Source organism: Peromyscus maniculatus, chromosome 16 (assembly GCF_049852395.1).
Source record: "Peromyscus maniculatus bairdii isolate BWxNUB_F1_BW_parent chromosome 16, HU_Pman_BW_mat_3.1, whole genome shotgun sequence".
Classification (NCBI taxonomy): domain Eukaryota; kingdom Metazoa; phylum Chordata; class Mammalia; order Rodentia; family Cricetidae; genus Peromyscus; species Peromyscus maniculatus.
Window position 1 is genome coordinate 61,068,537 of NC_134867.1, and position 20,589 is coordinate 61,089,125.

Consider the following 20,589-nt stretch of genomic DNA (forward strand, 5'->3'; position numbering starts at 1 on the left):
CCCATCTCTTGAGGCTACTTCAGCAAATTTATTCTAATGCAACACTTTCATGAGTTAACTTCTTGAATTTCTTTCAATGCTAGAAACTTAAACTATAAAATATATGTTAAAATACATTAGGGTTTAACAATTTTTTATGTGTTTCATCCCTCTCCTACAATTTTTAATGGCCTTTATTATATTCTTAAAATACTGTTATCATCATTATTTTAGAGAAATATAAACCAAGTTAGATGCATAGTGAGAGGTTTTTAAATCATTTAGAATTAAGAATTTTATTGTAAGTAAGCAGTATTGAAATACAAGATTATGATATAAACTGCAAAAGTAAACAGTATACAGGGAATGTGACACTTAATTTTAAAAGCTGTGGAATTGGAATAATGAATTGTTGAGGGAAGAAATATTAATGTTCAAATAAAAATGAGGTCATTTTAGGGAGAAAAGTGCATTCAAGAGCTGCAATCTGTTGAGATAAAGAACATTAGGACAAATGGTAGCATCTGATCCATCCCAACTTCAGCTGCAGCCTGGCTGAGAATTACATTCTGAGTACATATGCTGGACTTCAACTTTTTTCACACTCCAATGAGAGCTGCTTTATGTGAGAGTACAGCACTGCAAGACTCTCAGCTTTAAGCCATGAGCACTTCCCATCTAAAATGTTTATGCCACAGTAAAAATGTGTTGTATCTGATTATGCAAAGCAAATTCCTATAGAATCTTCGTCTTTGACAGTGATCCTCTTGAGACTCTGTGGCTGATGACATCAAGGCATTCTATACTACAGATACAACAGGCGTGCCTCAATTCAATGGCAGCATTTCTTTAAAAATGTGTGCCCTGTCCTCATGCATCCCCAATGACAAACCAAAGCACCCTTCCTCAAAAATTTACTCTGGAGGACCAATGAGAAAGCATGGCTGAGAGTTACCAAGCAGGAGCATGGGTGAACACAAAGCAGCCATCCTGGAAGTCTTCAACTGGCCTGGGTAATGGCTTCTCCCATGGCCTCAGAGATGGAGCCTCCTTCAGTTCCTCCCTCAGCCTAGAAGCTCTAACACTCTTGAGAACACGACCACCACACACAATTAGGGCAGAAATGCATACAAATGGCTGGGAGGAGTGTCCATAATTTCAGGTGAGGCTCTGATAACTCTCCCCACCCCTCCTTCTGGGAGGGCTTATCAACAATCCATGAGCTACTCCAGGTGGTCTCCCTCAAGCAGGCACAGGTGACTGATGGGACAAGGGCAGCTGATACACCTGGAAGACTGAATTCTAGTTTCAGTGGAGGGAATTCCTGCCAGGGAAAACTCAGGAGAAGCCGAATCTGTTGAAGTTGTTCGCCTTTACTGTTCCTGGAGACTCCATTTATAACCTCTCCCCTGAGAATTGCCTCTCGTCTCTTCATCTCGTTCTTCTTCCCAGGGTCTCTTCAACCCAGGCCAGACAGGAACTCACATTCCGCTGACCCCATTTTCTCAAATGCTGGATACCCAGCTCTAAATTAAGTAGCCACAAAAGGAATTTTAAAAAGAAGATAAATAGTAACACAAAAAGGATGAAAAATATTGTTCACAACCTATTAACTACCACCACATTTTGAACTGGGTTTCATCCTTCTGCTATTCAGAACAAATATAAAATCTCTACACAGCAATGCACACCTTAGGTCTCATCATTTCATTATTGAGGTGTGGCAAGTACAGAATCCTGGAGATAAATGTACCCTTTGTCCTTGCCATGAAAATTCTACTTTCCTCAGTGTTAAGGACAGTGAGCTCCTGGTAACAGAAAGAGAAAAGATAAAGGAAACATCCCAGACAGTAAGATAGCTGCTTGGTCCACTCTGAAAGTGGAGTATCTCATCTGTCCACCCAAGAAAACCAGGACAAATAGGCTGAATTCAAGTTTTCCAATTAGAAATTTCCCACATAAAATCTACCTGGTACTTATCAGTTGTTAGAAATATTTACACACAAGCTGCTTCCTAGATGTCAAACTTTCTTAAACAATGATCAAGTATTATTAATCAGTGCAGACCTGAAAGGAAGTGTTCACAGCTACAAGTGCTGTTGCTCTCAGACTGTGAAAACCTAAGCCATCTAGAGACAGCAGTGACTCACAGCCACTGTCCCTCACCTTTAGCACGTGCTCAGCCTTCAGAGAAGCAACTCCAGCCCAGACACACCAGGGGATTGCAATCAACTTCCATTTACATCAAGGGGCCTTTGAAACAATAAGTAATTAGACATGTTCACGAGAGATAATTATATCATGTGATGATGACTAGTCCCCAGAGCACTACAGGCTCCATTAGAGAGCAACATTCCTCAGTGAATCCCACAGACTTGGAGCCGGGAGGGAAGGCACACTTCTCAGCAGAGTTAAAAGCCTATGATACCAATGGGGTCCTCAGCATGGCAATGACTGCCATAAATTACCAGTGTGGGCTCTGTTTTCTGAGATGGGCTCAATTCATCATGTTATTGAAAAGGTTCCATTATGCTAATGTCTTTCAAAATCACATTCTGCTGTTGCTGGAAGGTCATAAGGGGACATAAATTTTTATATTCAGAACCAAGAAGTTTTACTTCAGTCACAGATTCCAAGGGTTAATAAGAAGCCATCAAAGTAGAGCCAAGGACTTTCCAATGACAAAGTTTGCATATTCACCTCGCTAACCAGAGGAGAAAAGGAGAACACGGTTCTGAGTTTAATACTTTCAAAAGTAATGCTTCAAGTACAGGGGCCTGAACCCTGGCTTTAGGCACAGGAGTCATCGTCTGAAAATGAACTCTCTTCATTCAAATTTTAATTTACCATCAATTAAAAGTGAAGATATAGCAGGTACATATTTAACAGGACTATCGCTGTAGTGTGTGGGCTGTGAGAATTATGCACCATCTTCAAACATTTTCAAAAATAAGTTTTCTAAAGATTTAAGTGTACAACTTTCATGCACCTATTTTTCATGTAATCTCATTGTGTCTCTAAGATGAGCACTTGGGTTTTGACTAGTCTCAAATCCCACACTTCAGTGAATTCTCAGGGAAAAAAGAGATGATGAGATAATTACTCAATGCAAATTTGATATTATTCCCTAGACAAGTGTTTTCTTTCTATCGTTCCAGGAATTATTGATTTCCTCCAATCACCGAGGGCTATGAACATAATCCATGAATACAAGGTATCATCAATCTATCAATAATTTGTAGTTATGGGCAACAACTACCAGACAGCTGAGTTAAAGCACATTATACCCAAAGAGCTCCCATTGGACCAATTACTGCAAATCAAAGCAACACGGAGGGGAGGCGGCTGCTCTTTAGGAACGCTTGCCTGGTATATATTTGGCATCCAATATTCTGCAGCAGCAGGAAGGCATGGTGTGGGCACTCCTGGCTGCTCTGGCCTTCTGCTGAGTAAAGCTTCCATGGCTGAGTGGCCGCGGGGCTCCTGTTTTCCAGTGCAAGTGTTCTTTCAATCCAGGAGGCTGTCTGGAATTGGTTGCTGAGTGCATTTTGTCAGCACTCCAAGCAGGCTATGAGGAAGAGGCTAGCTTGGAATCCAGGGGTGGACATATTCATTACACTGTATAAAAGTACCTTGATGGAGTTACACAACCTGCTCTTAATCCTGAACTGGAACTAATGTGTCAGAGAAACAGTTTTAGAGATAGGTCTAAAATCATTTGGAATCCCAGTTCACACAACTGTTGAAAAAAAAAAAGGAGGATGAAGACAGTCTCTATCCTTAAGAAATTCAAGCCAGAAGGCTCCTTATCTGATTTCTTCAAACAGCAGGTCTCTTCCCACTGCTGGGCACTTTCTGTCAGACTCTCTATCCACTCCCATCATTTGCCCTCACACGACAGTGACAGTCAGACAGCCTTTACTTGGGACCATGACACAGTATTTTATAAAAAGGACAGAGATCTGTTGAAGGGTTCAGCTAGAGAGCCACCTTTGCAGCAGGGGTATAGGGCAGGCACTGATGTTGCAGGCTGTGTGAAATCTTAACAAGTACCCAAGAATACATGGAGCCAGGTTAAAAAGTGGGCAAAACACATGGCATATTTAACCGCCACACTGTTTGGCTGTGGTACCTTGAAAATGACAGTCACTACTCTCAGTTTTGGGTGAGTTGATAATTAAGCTTTAATGAAAAGGAGTAAAAGATACATATACAAATATAAATGTTTCATAAGCTGTTAAGAATGAGGTCAATGTCATTCTACTGTGGGAAAACGTGCCTGTGAAGTGAGTTTTAGGTGGTGGTTAGTGGGAAGAACACATCTGTCAACAGCATACACAGAGAACAGGGCCACTATCAAGTATTAGGAGAATCTGTGCCATTCGGAAATCAGGCCAAAGAGCTCACTGGTGTTCCTTCCCTGCAAAGCAGATCCATTGTCTGAGACATTTTACAACTCTGTAGGGAAGGGCTTAGATTCTTTCCAGTAGGAAAACCACGTATTTCTCTTCAGTAGAACAGACAACCCTAAATGTCATGGTTTATTGCCCTGTAGGAACAAAATACGCATCCAGCCTAGCAATTGCATCTAAACATCTTCTTATTAAACTTCAGCCACCAATCTATCAACTAACCTCCTAATGGTCTTCAAACACCTTCCATTAACTCCCCATTTCCCACATGAAGTAATTATTTGAATAAAAATGTAGCCACTAGTTCATTCCTGTTTGCATGGCAATCATGGCTTAACCTTGTTAGGGGCCATATTGTAACAGTGCCAGGGTCTTGAACAAGTGGGCATGCCTGGGAAGAGCCAAGAAAACCCACTACAAGATAAATCAGCCAATGGGTGGTAAGGTCAAGGCTATCCTTTGCTCTGTTTCTGAAGTAGCTGTGGTCAAACAGAATGTTAGCTCTGCCATGGTGGTCCTCCATGCACAAAGAGCATGCATGTCCTTTTCTTTGTAAGTAGCGCCTAGTATCCATGCATAATTGTTTATTCCCCTTTGCTGATCCTGGGGTCGGGGAAAGATCGTCCTCATGATTTAATTGCTTAAGATATCTGAAGACAGATGGCACAGCGTTAGCCTTTGTGCGTAAAAGATAACAGAATACATATGGAAATCATTCTCTGTGTCTGTATGGTATTGGATCAACTAAAGAGAGAACATTTACTAAGAAAGAAAACAGCTCTCTTACATTTGAAACTATAATTGTTTTAATCCTACCTGACTTCGGATCTGTGACTACAGCTATGAGCATCCTTCATGGTCATGTGACCTTTGAATTGCAATCATAAAAAATAGCTCTGCCTCTTGTATGTGACATGCTTCATTCCCCAGCACACACATGTGCATATACTCACACAGACACTTGTGTGAACATGCACAAAAACATATATATACACACATATACATAAAATAAAAATATATTTATATTAAATATTATAACAGGTCATTTTTTGAATTAACTAGAATTATAATTATGGCAGTTTTTTTAAGTAACTGTTTTGTAGATGTTAGACTCCATATAACTTCCTTGGTTTTATACTTTAAAAGATAAATTAACATTAAATTATTCTATTTAATAACTAACCCCAGATAGCCAAATGTTTTTTTTATTGGAGTTGAATACAAAAATCAGTGATAGACCTAATTTTAGGTTCGCATATTTTTGGGTTCTTTAGTTCCATTTATTGCAGAATATATATACTTTTGGGTCATGTTAATGAAACGTTTTATTTTTTGCTTGTTAAAGAAATTGTGTATATGTACCACATTTTCTTAAGGATCATGATGGGGAAACCTGCAGACACAACCAAACCAAATTAGTGGAAACTCGTGAAAGTTGGATCAATGGCTGTGGAGCCTGCATGGGACTGGACTAGGCCCTCTGCATTGAGACAGTTGTGTAGCTTGATCTGCTTGGGGGGCCCCCTGGCGGTAGGATCAGAATCCATCCCTGGTGCATGAGCGGGCTTTGTGGAACCCACTACCTTGTGCAGCCTTGAGCCAGGGGGAAGGGCTTGGACTTGTCTCTACTGGATGTGCCTCCCCATGGGAGGCCTTGCCTTCTTGTGGGGGAAGTTGGGGGTGGGTTGGTAGGGGCAGATATGGGGGGTCAGGAGGAGGGAAGAGGGGGATCTTTGATTGGTATGTAAAATGAATGAAAACATTTTCTTAATAAAAAAAGAAATTGTGGCTACAGAAGACAGTGTTATGTATATTCATAAACTTGACTCATATGCTAAAATGCTTGTGTGTGACAGACAATTCTGCATTAGGTACTCTGTTTCTCTGTGTAGAAGCTACAACTGAAAAATATGACTTTCTATCTAGAACTACAGAAGCATGCCTCTCTTTTCTTTTTCAGGAAAGAACCACATTTCCCCCTCAAACATTCAGTTTGCTCTAGAGCATGAGAGAACACCATGGATGGAACTTGAGAGAATGCAATGAGCTACAGAAAGGCTGAGAAGTAGAAAGTGGCCCTCCTTGTTGGTGATGCTGCAAACCATGTTAAAAGTATGGCGATGGTTCCTATGTGTAAAATAATTTAGGTGAAGAATGGAGGACGCCATGAATCTGTATCATCAAGCATACTAGCTCAAAAGGAGAATTAGGCTTTCATCTGCTGTGGTGACAAAATTCTTCATGAGACACAATCAAAAGAACAGCTTTCTCGCCTGTACAGTCCTCTCAGAGGGTAGATTTATCATCCCACCAGGATACACTCTGTTTTTTATGTAGACTGGATCATATTCTTTGATAAATAAAAATGCACAATTTAATAAGACAAGTCTTTCTCACTTGTGAGTGAACTGAACTCCCTGTGACCACAGTATTATGTCAACATTCCTAGTTATGTGTTTATGGCCACTCTGATGATACAGCTAACCAAATGTTATCAACCACCATTGGTGATTTCATTATAATTAAATAACCAAGTTTATTCTGCCAACCACTGAGATTATTGCCTTTGCAAAAATTATATCCAAAATAGAGGAAAAAATAAAATAAAACTTTCAAGCAAACTTCACAGTTAAAACAGTGCTAAAGTTTCCTACATGGCCCCTGGAGGGGGCGCTCCAAAGAGCCAGGCCTGTTGGTGGGCTTCTGTCTCTTCATTACCTCATCACTGTCAGAAGACCTGCACAACCAACTGTGGGAGCAGAGTTGCTCAGCCTCCCTTCTGTCCACTTTGTACACAAGAAGTGTTATTCTCCTGAGTCTTCTACTAATTAGAGGCTTTGTGGGAAGCCACAGAAACACACTGGAGTCCTTGCTGCCTTTCTACTCTCCAGGAAAATGCTGGTGAACCTCTAGCCAAACAGCTAAGTGCTGGATCATGGAGAGAGAGCTCATGACACTCGTTCTGATGTTTAGTTGTCAGAATAATTAATACCACATTTATTTGTCTATTTATTTATATACTTTAAGGAGACTGTTTCCAGCTTCCATTGTTTCCTTCTCCTAAATGCTAGGCTTGGATGTGTGTCTCCCTCACAGAAGGGCCATGCCTGCGCCTCCTGAAGAACAAGGACACTAAGGAAAGTGCTAATACATCTTTGGCCACAGGCCTTGGGGCTGACATTGGCTAGCATTTTCCAAACTGTGCCAGTGCAGTGAATCAGGATTCCCATGATCCAATGGAGCTAGGAAACAAATTCCTCCATAAAGGAGGTGGTACTGTTCCCAGATTCAACAAGTCAGTAATGAGTCAATGGGGGACTGAGGTGGAGCCACTGAATATTACTGGTGGGATAGCCAGTGTCCCAGTTTCTTTGGGCAAAGGAAGAGCTTTCTCTCTCTTGGTCATTTGTAATCACTTTCATTAAACAAACAGACAAAAACTCTGGAAAACAGAATAGAAACAGTATTAAAACAGGAACAGAATCATATCTGATCTTTCTTGACCTTCAGAATTCAGAAATAAACACTTTAACCTCTTTCCTTTCCGTGACAACATGGTCACATGCAGAGGTTAGATGAGCTGTGGTATCATTGTAGCAGAATATGACGGAACAACGTGATCTTGTAAGGAAGCACATATATACAATAATCTCATTTCAGTACATATAAAGGCTTCCTCATATGGGATGACAACTGGCTTTATACCACTTATCAATGCCAATGTCTACCAACACACTCATTATAATAAAAATGGTAATATTTCCCAGTCAAGATCTTAAAGGAATTTACCTTATTATAAATACTGTCTGTGAAGTATGAGGGGGAGGGTGTTTGAGGATTGTTTTCCAGCTCTGATAAAGAAGAGCAGGTAAAGGAACTTATTTCTTTCTTTCTCTTTTTCCAAAGGTATCACCCTATAGCTCAAGGTGGCCTGAAACTTATGTAACTTATGTAGCCTATCCAGGCCTTGAGTTTGTGACCTCCTGCCTCACACTCCTATGTGAAGTCTTTTAAAAGTCAACTTTCAGATTCTTTAATAAAATTTTGGCAGGAACAAAGTATCCAGCTAAATCCATGGCTCTAGATTTGCAAAGCAAGCTCCAGCAGGCTGAGCTGGCCAGATTAGTCTTGCTCTATCTCTGTAATTAAGTAGCTAGACATAATGAAACAGCCTTTTTGTGATTTAAAAATGAACAAAACAAAATGCCTTTCAGATGACTCTTTAGAGTCACAAAGAAAGGAGTAGCCTGGAAGGATACATTGCTGGATGTTCTTTCAGGATACTGTTTAACAGGGTTCCTTCCTCTTGTGAGTTTAGTGTCTTAGATACACCTTGCAGATTTTTTTTTATACTCATAATCTATATTTTATTAAATGATTTTAAATACACCCTCAGTTTTATTGTTTCTATTGATTTTTGTTGTTTCTATTGATTCATTTTGCAGTGCTGGGTATCAAACTGGACCTTTTATTTTTATTTATTTATTTTTTATTATATATATTTATTTTATTTTATTTTATTTTACAATACTATTCAGTTCTACATAACAGCCACAGATTCATTTGTTCTCCCCCTTCCTGCCCCCCTCCCCTTCCCCCCAGCTCACCCCCCCATTCCCACCTCCTCCAGAGCAGGGTCTCCCCCGAGGACTGAGATCGACCTAATAGACTCAGTCCAGGCAGGTCCAGTCCCCTCCTCCCAGATTGAGCCAATCGACCCTGCATAAGCCCCAGGTTTCAAACAGCTAACTCATGCAATGAGCCCAGGACCTGGTACCACTGCCTAGATGCCTTCCAAACAGATCAAGCCAATCAACTGTCTCACCTATTCAGAGAGCCTGATCCAGTTGGGGGCCCCTCAGCCTTTGGTTCATAGTTCATGTGTTTCCATTCATTTGGCTATTTGTCCCTGTGCTTTATCCAACCTTCCACCTTGCAGATTTTGTTTGGTGTAGACATATAATCCCAATGAGGAGTTATCAACTTCATCCAGCAATCTTGATTAATCCTAGTTTCTCTCTGTCTCTTTCTCTTTCTTTCTCTCTCTGTCTCTCTCTGTCTCTCTCTCTTGTCTCTGTCTATCTCTCTCAGAGAATTGTAGTTCAACCTTTGAAATTTATATGCGGTGTAGAAAACAGTATCGTGAGTAACTATCAACCACATTCAGCAACATTGGCATCATCAGACCTCACATAACATTGGCCTGGTCTCCTTCATTGTGTATCTGCCTAACCACTTTCATCATTGTGTTCATCTACGTATAACTCTCCCCAGGTTATGTTACAATTGAGCACTTGAATATTCTAATGTTAGAGTCATTCCCAAGTTATTTTATGGAGTTTTGAAATTATTCTATATGGAGACATGTACCATAAGCACTAGGTGAATCACTCAAGTCCTATAAGTATTGCCAGAGACTGTCATCTCCTCCACTCCCTCCTCCTCTCTTTTGGACTACAATGATACCAGCCTGATCCCCATCAAGGACTATGAATCTTGGCCAAGTGTGCAGAGACCCAGGTTATCTATTTTTGCTACCCTTCCAGGTTCCCTACCAGTTAGGTATCCTGAGCCTTATAGCTGACTTCCAGGGACCTCCATCCCAGCCCTAATGTCTCCCCCTCCATTGGAAACTCACCAGATTCTAGCCCATTCCTTACCCCAGACACCACAGGTAGTCCAGAAACCTAAGGCCCTGCCAGTTTCCTACATCTGCCTGTCTGGCCCCGAAACAAGGACCAGTCCACATGTTCAAGGGAAACTTATTCCAAGCTCTGTGACCATGCTACTGAAAGCAGCAAGACTGTAGCTGACAAGCAGAAGATCTGGGACAGAGGCTGTGGTCCAGGACACCAAACAAAGAAAGATGGCATCCCAACCGTGCAAAGAATTAGCCCCTTCTGATCATTGCTGATACCTCTGCTGAAAGAAGAAAGGTGAACTGAGCAAAAAAGAAGAAACATTCAACCAAAACAATTGACATGCAAATCTCAACACAGAAATAAAAGACATATAAAAACCAAGATATATTCCAGGTACTGAAGGACCCACAAACGCCAACCCAGACTGCTATACCCAGCAAAAACATCCATTGAAGTTGAAGGATTAAAAAAAAAAAGATTAAGGAAATTTATAACTAATAAGCTAGCTCTACACAGAATACCATAAGAAATACTTTCTTCTGAAGAGAAGGACAAACACGCCCAAGAATTTTCAGGGAACAATTTAATTTTCTTTTATAAAATGGACATTACACTAATCTATCATTTTATTACATAAGTAGGACACAAATTCCTGAATTAGCTGAGAAAATTCTGGAACCTACAGGTTACATTAAAGAATATTTTTAGAAAAAAAATTTTTTAAAATTGGTGTCAAGTATTCATTCAGGATGAATTTGGAAACTTTGAAATAATTTATTATTGGCGATTAATCTCTGCTTCTTCACTTTTATTTTTTTCTTTCTCTTCCTTCTAACCATATCAAGAAAATAGAATCTAGCAGCCTGCCTGTGTTTTTGGCACACTTGGCATTAATTAGGATGCTCAGCAGACTCCCAAGATGAATCCGCCAGCTGTAAATATTCCTCCTAGGCTCCCATTCTTGTCAAATGCAAATCGTAACATCTTGGCACATGTATAGTGTCCTCTGAAAGACTTCAGGGTTCACCAAGTGAAAATGCAAATGACTCACTTCCCTGGTCATTAAGGCCTGCAGGAGCCCAACATCCCTGCCATCTTTGCGAAGGCTTCTCATTAACAGAGCACACACTCAAACTAGGGCTCAGTGAGTCCAGAGGGCAACGTTTTCTTTTCCCTTTTAATTACAATAGGACTTTTCTACAGCAGCTTCAGAAGAATCAAAGCATGTCCAGGCTCCCAGCAAGCACCACAGTCCACTCCACAGGCCAGTATTGATTGCTACCTACCTTTCCCTGCATTGCAATTTCCACTGCTCTGTTCCACAACCAATCACAGAAAGCTGAGTGGCACTCACAGGAGAGCACAGCATGGGAGCTTGTTGGACCACCTCAATTTATCTGTCCTGGCTTTGACAGGAAGCTCACCCCCAGCCAGGAGTGGAACAACTCACCCTCTAGAAATCAGGCTACGGCTAGCTACACACACCATTCCTCTCCACACCTCCTCTCTCCTTTTGCAAGTGTTTAAGAAAGAAAACTTGGGGTGTGCAGGAACACCTGCATAAATGCCAGAAGGGGAGGGGGACAGATGGACTGAAAGTTATAGCAGTCAGCACTGGTCACTATGAGTGTGCCACTCAGAGCTGGTCCACACACAAAGGAAGACAACATCACCCATCTCTTGGACCCAGAATATAGCCAGAGAGTTCAGCCACTGTTCAGGGTGAGGCCCAATTCTTCCCTATATCATCAGAGCCCCACATCAGGTGCTGTGTATCAAAGCTTGTGCTTTCAATGGCAAGGGCATGTGTTTATTTTATTGCACCCAAAACAAAGAGACAAAGTCAGCCTTGGGTGTCCAGCTCAACCTCTTCTTCCTCTAAGTCCACTTGCTGCTTTAGCTGTGTCCCATTTTATTCTGACTGATACTGAACACATATACATATTTATAAGCTATGATGGGATGTTCTGACTGGTGTATATATTGAGAAGTGATTAGCCTAGGGCAATCATTATATCTACTACATTACAGTTCAACCATTTCTTTGTGATCAAAGCAATCAAAATTCTCCCCTCTGTTCTGAGACCTGTACTACATTATTAAATGCTTTGTCAGATAAACAAGGAGCTTATTCTCCTTTCAAACTACAGCATGGCACCCACTGGCCACGCCCCTCCCCTTCGACTCTCCTCTGTCAGTTTACTACTCTGCTTCAACTGATATGAGAACAACCCATTTCCTCAGTCTTCAGGTGTAGATGTGCATCTTTTAAATTGGAAGCTTACAAGAGAAAAAAATCTATGATAGAATTGAAACAAGAAAAGAAAATAGCTTTATATCCCTTCATGACGCCCATGCCCCTTCTTCCATATCCTATCATTCCTCATCAGCTAATATTTACACTCTCTTGGTCTCCTTTCTAAATTTTATGTTGTACAAACACTGAGACTTATTTAGATATGTGCATACATTCATTATAGGCTAGTATCTACCTGAGAAAGAATGTGCAACTGTTTTATTTTGTTTTGTTTTTGCTGAATTTGGATCACCTTGATTAATATTATACTTTCCCTGACTTTTCCAATTTCAATTTTCTTTACAGCTGAGTAGCATTCCATTTTGTATTAATGCCACATTTTCATTATCCATTCATCTGCTGATGGACTTTCAGACTGCTTCATTCCTTGCTATAATAAATAGATCAACAATAAATATGGATGTACATCTATCTATTTGGTAAGATATGGGGTTCTCGGGGTACGTGCCCAGGATGGTATGTCTGGGTCGTGGTGTAGTCCTGTTTTTAATTTCCCGAGGAATCTCTAAACTGCCTTCCACAATGGCTGCATTAGTTTGTTCTCCCACCAGCAGCCAGCAAGGATTACTCATTCCCCACGTCCGCTACAACATCTATTGCCAGATTTCTTGATGATAGCCATTCTGGTTGGCATGAGTTAGAATTCCAAAGCAGTTTTAATCTGCATTTCTTGATCACTAGGAATGTTGAGTATTTTAAAATATAGTTATTGGTCATTTGTGTTTCTTCTTTTGAAGAATATCAGCGTTGTTAGCTCACTCATTGATTGGCAATTGTATTTCCTCAATGTGCCATTTTTGCAGTTCTTTGTATGCTCAGGACACTAGCCCCTTGTCTGACACACAGCTGGGGAAGATGCCCTCCATCCTGCCAGCTGTTTGCTCCTCTGTTAGTTTCCTTTTCTTTGCAGGGAAATTCTCAGTTGCATGTTGTCCCATCTGTTGATAACTGGGGTGGTCCCTAAACTCTTGCCTATCCCAAAGTCTTAAAGAGTACTCCCCTATTTTCCTCTAGCACATTTAGCATTTCAAGCTTTAAATAAAGGGCTTTGATTCACTTGAAGTTGGTTTTCTGTACAAATATAGAGACCAAATTTTCTTTTCATGCAGGTGGAGATCCAGTGTTTCCCACAGCCATCTGTCACACAGGTGGTTTTGCCTTCCTCCCCACTAACTAGGTGTCCATAGCTTTGTCTGTTTACTTCCAGGTCATCTGTTCTCTTCCATTGGTCTAACCAGTTTCATGCTAAAGCCAGGCTTTGTCTCTAAGGTTCTGTAGTATAATCTGAGGTCAGGTATTAGGACACCCCCAGCTGTGTTCTGACTCCTTAGAATTGCTTTGATTTTTCCATATTTCCTGTGGTTACACTGGGATTCTTGAATTGCTTCTTTCTAGATCTGGGAAGCACAACATCAGAATTCTGATGGCTGCTGAGTCTGAAGATTCAGTTTGGTGGAATAGCCATTTTCTTGATATTAATTCTGATAATACAGGTTCATTCAAGGTCTTTCCACTATCCAGTGCCTTTTTTTTTTTTTTTCATGGTGGACATGGGAATTAGACTGTCTGGGCATTGAGGTAGCAAGAGCCATTTTGCATTACAAAAGAATCCAACATGTTTTAATCTTTTGAGATGGTGACTGTGAAGTTGGACATTTTTTTTAAATTTTACTGACCATTCATGCAACAGGAATCAGACACAACTAGTCATTGAAGACATTTGTCGCACTGACCCACTTACCCACTTAGAAAAAATTACTTAAAAAATTTCATTTTTAGGAAAGGGGTTTTGTAACTTAAAAAAATTCCCCCTTTATCTTCTGTTTAAAGCTATATTAAATCAATCTATTATCATGCAATCAACATGTAAACTATATTGCAAACCATAAAGTATTTTTATAATAAATTATAATCTCTCTGGGAACCTGGTTCCTCTTATTATCCCCTGTTCCTGTCAATGGGTTTGTTATATATTAGATGCTAATTTTAAAAAAATGAGAGAGCTGGTGTGATGATACAAGCCTGTAATCCCGGGACTCGGGAGACCGAGCAGGACTGCACAATTGATGTCAGTCTGGCTTATACACTGATAACCTATCTCAACACAACAGTAAGGAGGGAGCGAGAGGGAGGGAAAGAGGGAGGGAGGGAGGGAGGGAGGGAGGGAGGGAGGGAGGGAGGGAGGGAGGGAGGGAGGGAGGAGAGTCAATAAAAACTAAAAGAGGTAAAAAGGCAGATACACCATTTCTTTTGTTTCTTTGACCGACTGCCTGGTGGGCTGGTCTTCTCTAACTACATGATATTCCAGCTCCTTGGGGTGAGGACCATCACATATAGTTTCCATAGCCCAAGGCACACTGTGGCCTGCTATCCACATGCAATTATTCACCAACTTTTTCCTGACAAATATGAAAAATAAGAGTTGAGGAGTTGGAAGGGTCACATTTTACATATGAAAACAAGACATGCTTGACAGCTTGACAAATAGCCATCACCATCCATGTGCCAGGCAGTGGAGGTGCAAAATGTGCTTGACCTACTTGCATTTGATGAGTGAACCCTCAGAAGGGTAAACAGAAATGTTACAGGTAATTACATGACAGTATACAAAGGGTACTAGAAAGAGCAGGGGATAGGTAGTTCTGCTTTTAGAACCTGTGCAGGCTACTTGGGAACAAACATAGCGCTGTTTTCTTTCCTGTCTACCCTGGTCCTCCAATATCAGTCAAGCAGTATCCTCAACATTACCCATAAACATTTAACATTTTTACTTCTATACTGAAAAATGATACTCTAGCAGGAATTTCTGTGACAAAAGAAAAACTAAATCCCTGGCTGAATCCTTATGTGTTCTTAATAATCTGGTGTGATATAAACTCTAACTTGCTCTAGCATGACTGCCAAAGTTTTTTCATCTCATAGAAGGTTCATACAGACAGACTCTCCTTAAAGCTGTCCAAAAACACCAAGAAATCCACACCCTCTGGCTTAAAGTCATTAGCATGCAAAGCACACTTTTCTAAGTACTTGAGATTTGATTTGGGATAAAATGAAAATTACGTCTAAAGCCTATCACTTTATTTCATTAGCAGGTCTCCATGACTGGTTTGTATTTGGCAGGTATGAGCTAATCTTCAATCCCCAAATCACTTTCATCTTGTACTACATCTCAGGACTGGCAGAGGATTGTTGATAAGAAGGGTTCCCTAATAACTGCAGTGAATCTGTGGTGTGGGTCCAGAGTATAAGGTCTTAAGTACCATTGACTTCAATTTCTTTCGCACTTGTCTATGTATAAGTATCTTCTATTTTTATGTTTATAAGTTGAAGTTCAATCCTAGCCTAGAGTGTTTCATGGAAACTAGCCTCTTTTGCAGGGTGCTCAGTTTTAAATGGGACATGCATATCATATTTCTTCGGAGACTTTAAGGGTCATTATATAAAATAGGCAACAAAATTCTAAAAGCCAGAAGGAGTAAACAGCTGTAGTGAACAGATGTTATGTGTATTATTGCACACATGAACTCAGAGCTACTGGGACTGCATGCACAAGACTTGTGCAAGATCAAGCCAACCTAAAGCCCAGCCTGCATCAGGGAGGCTCATGAAGTTCCATCCCTAAGCAAGGAGCTATTGGCAACCCTTGACTGCTGTGGGGAGGAAGCCTTGGTTCTCTTCAGAGACAGATACCCTGAGGGCCTGCCCATGCTCTAAGAGATGGCCCTGCACCCACGCACACACAGGCAGGGCTCCCTGGACTTGGTGGATTTTTGATTATATTTTAATTAAAATGGAGCACATGAAGTTGGAAAGAAAAAGCAGTTGGGGAGATAGAGAAGAAGATGTAGGGCAGGAAATGGGGAAGTGGAGTTGATCAAACTACAAATTTGTGTATAAAATTCTCTCTCACAAAATGAACTTATGAAGAAAACTCTCTACCCAACCTCGAGACACAAGGTTACATAATAGAATAGCTTTTCATATAAATTCAATACTTTTTAAGTATATTGTGGCAGTAAGATTTGAAAATACTGAACAAAATTAACAAAGGTTTTAATTTTTTAATATTTAAGGTTTATTTATATTTCCATTCTTCCCTCCTTCCCTCTCCCCACTTCTCATGTGTGTGTGTGTGTGTGTGTGTGTGTGTGTGTGTGTGTGTGTGTGTGTGTGCTTTGTGTATGTGTCTGTGTCTCTGTCTCTGTTTCTCTGTGTATGTCTATGTAATGTTAGAGGAGACCCCTCCTTTTCTAGGTATTGTAGCTTTATTTTACCTGTCTAGAGGTAATGAATGGTCCCCCATTCAGGAAACACAAATAACATGTAAACTTAATTCATAAATGAGAACTCTGAGGCCAAAAATAACTCATTCTATGTTCACATTCAAAGTCTGTAAAATTATATATTGTATTCACTAAGCGTATTTTGACCTATACTATTTTTTACTGTCTAAGGCAGTGATACTCAATTTGGTTCCCAGCCTGCATATTAGCATTACCTAGGGACCTGTCAGAAGTACACTTTCTTAGTCTCTGCCCAGTGCGGGGCTCAGCATTCTGTGCTTTTGTAAGCCTGCAGGTGACCCTGGGGCATCCCAAGCTGGAGAACCACTGCTCCCACACCTCATTCTAGCTCTTTGACTTCTGATCAGCCCTTATGTCCTAGACCATTGAGTACTGTAAATGTAAAATAAGAACAGGGTGTCCGTGTCCCCCCAAGAAAGAGGTTTATGTGAAGTGACAGAGAAATATACTGTGGGATCTCCAGGCTCTGAAGGATCATAGAAGCATCCCATGACACTGATGATAAGAGAGTTCTAAAGGCAAAATGAATCTCTCAGCTGTCTCCAAACAAGTACCCTTGGTCAGGGTGTCCTGAGGAGGGTCCAGTGTTACACCACTGGAGTGCCAGTTTTGAGTCATGTCAGGTTTGACAGAGTTCCTGGTATAACCCTGTTACAGGGGCATATGCTGGAGGCCATGGAGGAATGTCTCATGGACTGTTTAAAAGTGCTTATTTAGAACTGTGTGCACAGGGTCTACTCAGTCAAGACTTGTCTCCACTGCCCTTTTGGTCTGATGTGACTTTGCTGTGACATTGACAAGTTCCACAATACAGACAGTATAAGGGGCTTTTATGTAAACCATGTATCACCTTTCTTATTGATTAGGTACCTTCTCCTACCTGCAGATACCTCAAATTCTCAGATTGCAGACATTTCTGTTCTAAAGAGTTAGGTAGTGCCGGGCGGTGGTGGCACACTCCTTTAATCCCAGCAGAGCCAGGTGGATCTTTCTACAGAGTGAGATCCAGGAAGGGCGCAAAGCTACACAGAGAAACCCTGTCTCAAAAAAACCAAAAAAAAAAAAAAAAAAAAAAAAGTTAGGTTGCTTTTTCTGAAAAGGTAAAACCAAACTGACTCTTCACTCTGGTTCACACATGTATGGTGTGTCTGTAAAAATAGAACAGGAATTTGTGTCTCTGCCCTCATTCTGCATCCATTGCCTTCACTATCTCAGAACGGTGGCTCAGATTCCTGCACACTCTGGATGCAGACATGATCCTTGCATGAAGATTGGCCATGTCAAGCTGCTCGCCCTTTTCCTTCCAAGTTGAAGACAAAGGAAGAGTAATGAAGGGGACACACAACCAACATGTGGTCAGTTGCTGAACTGTCCCACAATCCAAACTGAGAGAATGGAGCCATTCTCCTTGAGTTCTAGAAACATGAATCCTATAGGCAGATGACTCCGTTGTCTCACTGGTCCCTAGGTAATAACAATTATCCCAGGAAGGAACCATGAGGATCCCTGCCCCTCCCACCAACTAAGCAGGAGTTATTATCTCATGATAGAAAGAGAACTGGCCCAGGAATAATAAGATTTCTCCGAGATCTCACAGAGTCAGCACTGAGAGCCAGGCCACAATGTGATCAAGGCTGCTTAGTTACAGATACCCTTACCCCTGCCCAAACGCTTCTTCTCTTTAAACTTGAAGCTTCTGTCAGAAACCTGAAGTCAGGTCTGAGGATGCTGCTGTCCCTGTTTCCAGATCATAGCTACATTGATTAAATCCCTTTCTTGATTTTCGACATGGATTTCTCACTTTGGTTTCTGGATTAAGAAGCCAGTTCCCATCCCCAAACCCCAACTACTTAGAGTTCCGTTTTCAGACGAACCCAGATTTAAACCTATATGATAAGATAGCAGATGCAGAAACAGCAGCAAACTGAAGAAGGTATTTAGTATGCACACACAGAAATATTCTGCTGTTTTTCTTATTGAGATAATGAGTAGACAGGTTGAGTTTTGCTCAAAAATGTAAATGTATATTTTATTTTTAGAAAGAAAATTAGAATATCACATTATAGAATTAGTTGGCTGTTCTACTAATATAATGAAGTGATTTGGTCAATAAATATCTTAAAAGTATGAAGAATAAACTATTTTAATGCTATGTTTAATTTTCAACCATATCTGGTTTGCACAAAACTATATATGATAATCCTAGTGGTAAACAATATGTATAGTTTTTTATGTTTGGGTTTTTATACAAGCCATATTTCACTGAATATCCATTTGCAATTCACACCTTTAAGAAAAGCCCTAACTCTGTATTTGTCGATTTGTTAATATGGCAGCTCAGACCATTTGTTTTAACTATGGAATCATCATAGGCATTCAACACTACACTTTCATGACAGCTATTCTTTCTATTTTCCATCACCTTACAATCTCTGTTACAGTCCTGTGTACAGTGTCATGGGAGATGCATCTTGAAGCTCATGTGCTTCCATGAAGCTACAGAATTGCTCTCTATGGTGGCGTCAATGTATTGACATTTGTAGCATTGTGTATGAAAACACAGAACAACCCACATCTTAATCAGCACTTCATCTGTCAAGAGTGTTCATTTCAGGGTCAACATTATGACTGTAACTTATTCCTTTTATTGTTGGTCAGAATATGGATGCTTATTAATATCTTAATGCAGTTTTTCTATTAAGTGACATTTTATCCACTGTTCATGTGGCACCTTGCTTGCTTGTCCATCAAACTGATCAGCATCATAATTGACACCAATACTGACTGCTTGTTTTCTGAGTGTTGTCATTCATGTATTTATTTTGGCCTCATATCCATTCTTTCCTGTAATAAACCCTTCAACAGGACTTGCAAGCTGAGGGCAGACAAGCTCATGCTGGCTTAGGAGACTGTTTTCATCCTGTCCTTGAGCAACAGTTTTTGGGCAGTGCTGAATTACAAGTTCGAGGCACTGCCCTTGGCAGCTGACTACCACTCCACTATTTCTATTCTCTTGCTTCTCTTGGGAGCCATCCAGGTTGTTGTTCCCATCTAGTCAACATTGGCTCCTTTTCATTTTAGGACCTCTTAGTCCCGGGTGCTCTTTCCTTTATGAGATGAGTTCGCAGTTATTTGCCTTGGTTAGGAGCAGTACACCTAACTTCTGGGGCAATCCACTCTCCAAAGGAACTGCAGCTGGGAACTGTGTTACTGTATTATGCTGTTCTTTGTTGTTGATGGTCCTTCTTTTCTTACTGCAAGATCATTGATGGTCTTAAAAATCAATTACACAGTATTGAGGGATTTTAACAAGAGCCATTTTTTCTTATTTTTAAACTTCAACCATTCTGGCCCCAGGATCTCTGGTACTGAGAAAGCCATGCTAACCCAGGCCTATCTATGCCTATGTGGGAGAAGAAATAAACTACTCTGGAGAGTCAGTTATTGGTTTTTAGCTGTATGCACAGCCCAAATTACTACTGTTCTGCCATTATTTATTCATATCAGACAATAAATGCTTAAGGAAATACATTAATATCATCAAGGTAATAAAATGATGACTGTCTTCTAGGATTTGGCTATATGTATCTCCTCTAAACCTAATAACAAATGTTATTAAGACATGGGACAATTGGGACCTCAGGAGTGGGATTAATGTCATAAAAAATAAATTCATGATTGATCACTATAGTCAAACAAGAGAATAGTTCATCTTGAAATAGGCATCCAGATAATATGAACCACGAAAAATGTCTCTGGCATGAGGATTATTTTGAGCCATTGTTTGAATAAACAGTAGACCCATCATTTGTTTTTTAAGGCATAGAATCTCTTCTGTAACGTGAAGACATGGTCTTCATCTCCTCAGGGAAAGGTACCAACATGGTGCCTTCTTAGAAACAGATGTCAGTCCCTTCTAGACTCCCAACCTCCCA

General features: G+C 40.5%; 1 protein-coding gene across 5 annotated transcripts in view; it reads right to left on the reverse strand.

Annotated features, from left to right (window-relative positions):
• Prkn (parkin RBR E3 ubiquitin protein ligase) overlaps positions 1 to 20,589 on the reverse strand; it is a 1,203,648-nt gene that overhangs the window by 785,211 nt on the left and 397,848 nt on the right. The gene's annotated exons all lie outside the window — the stretch shown is intronic.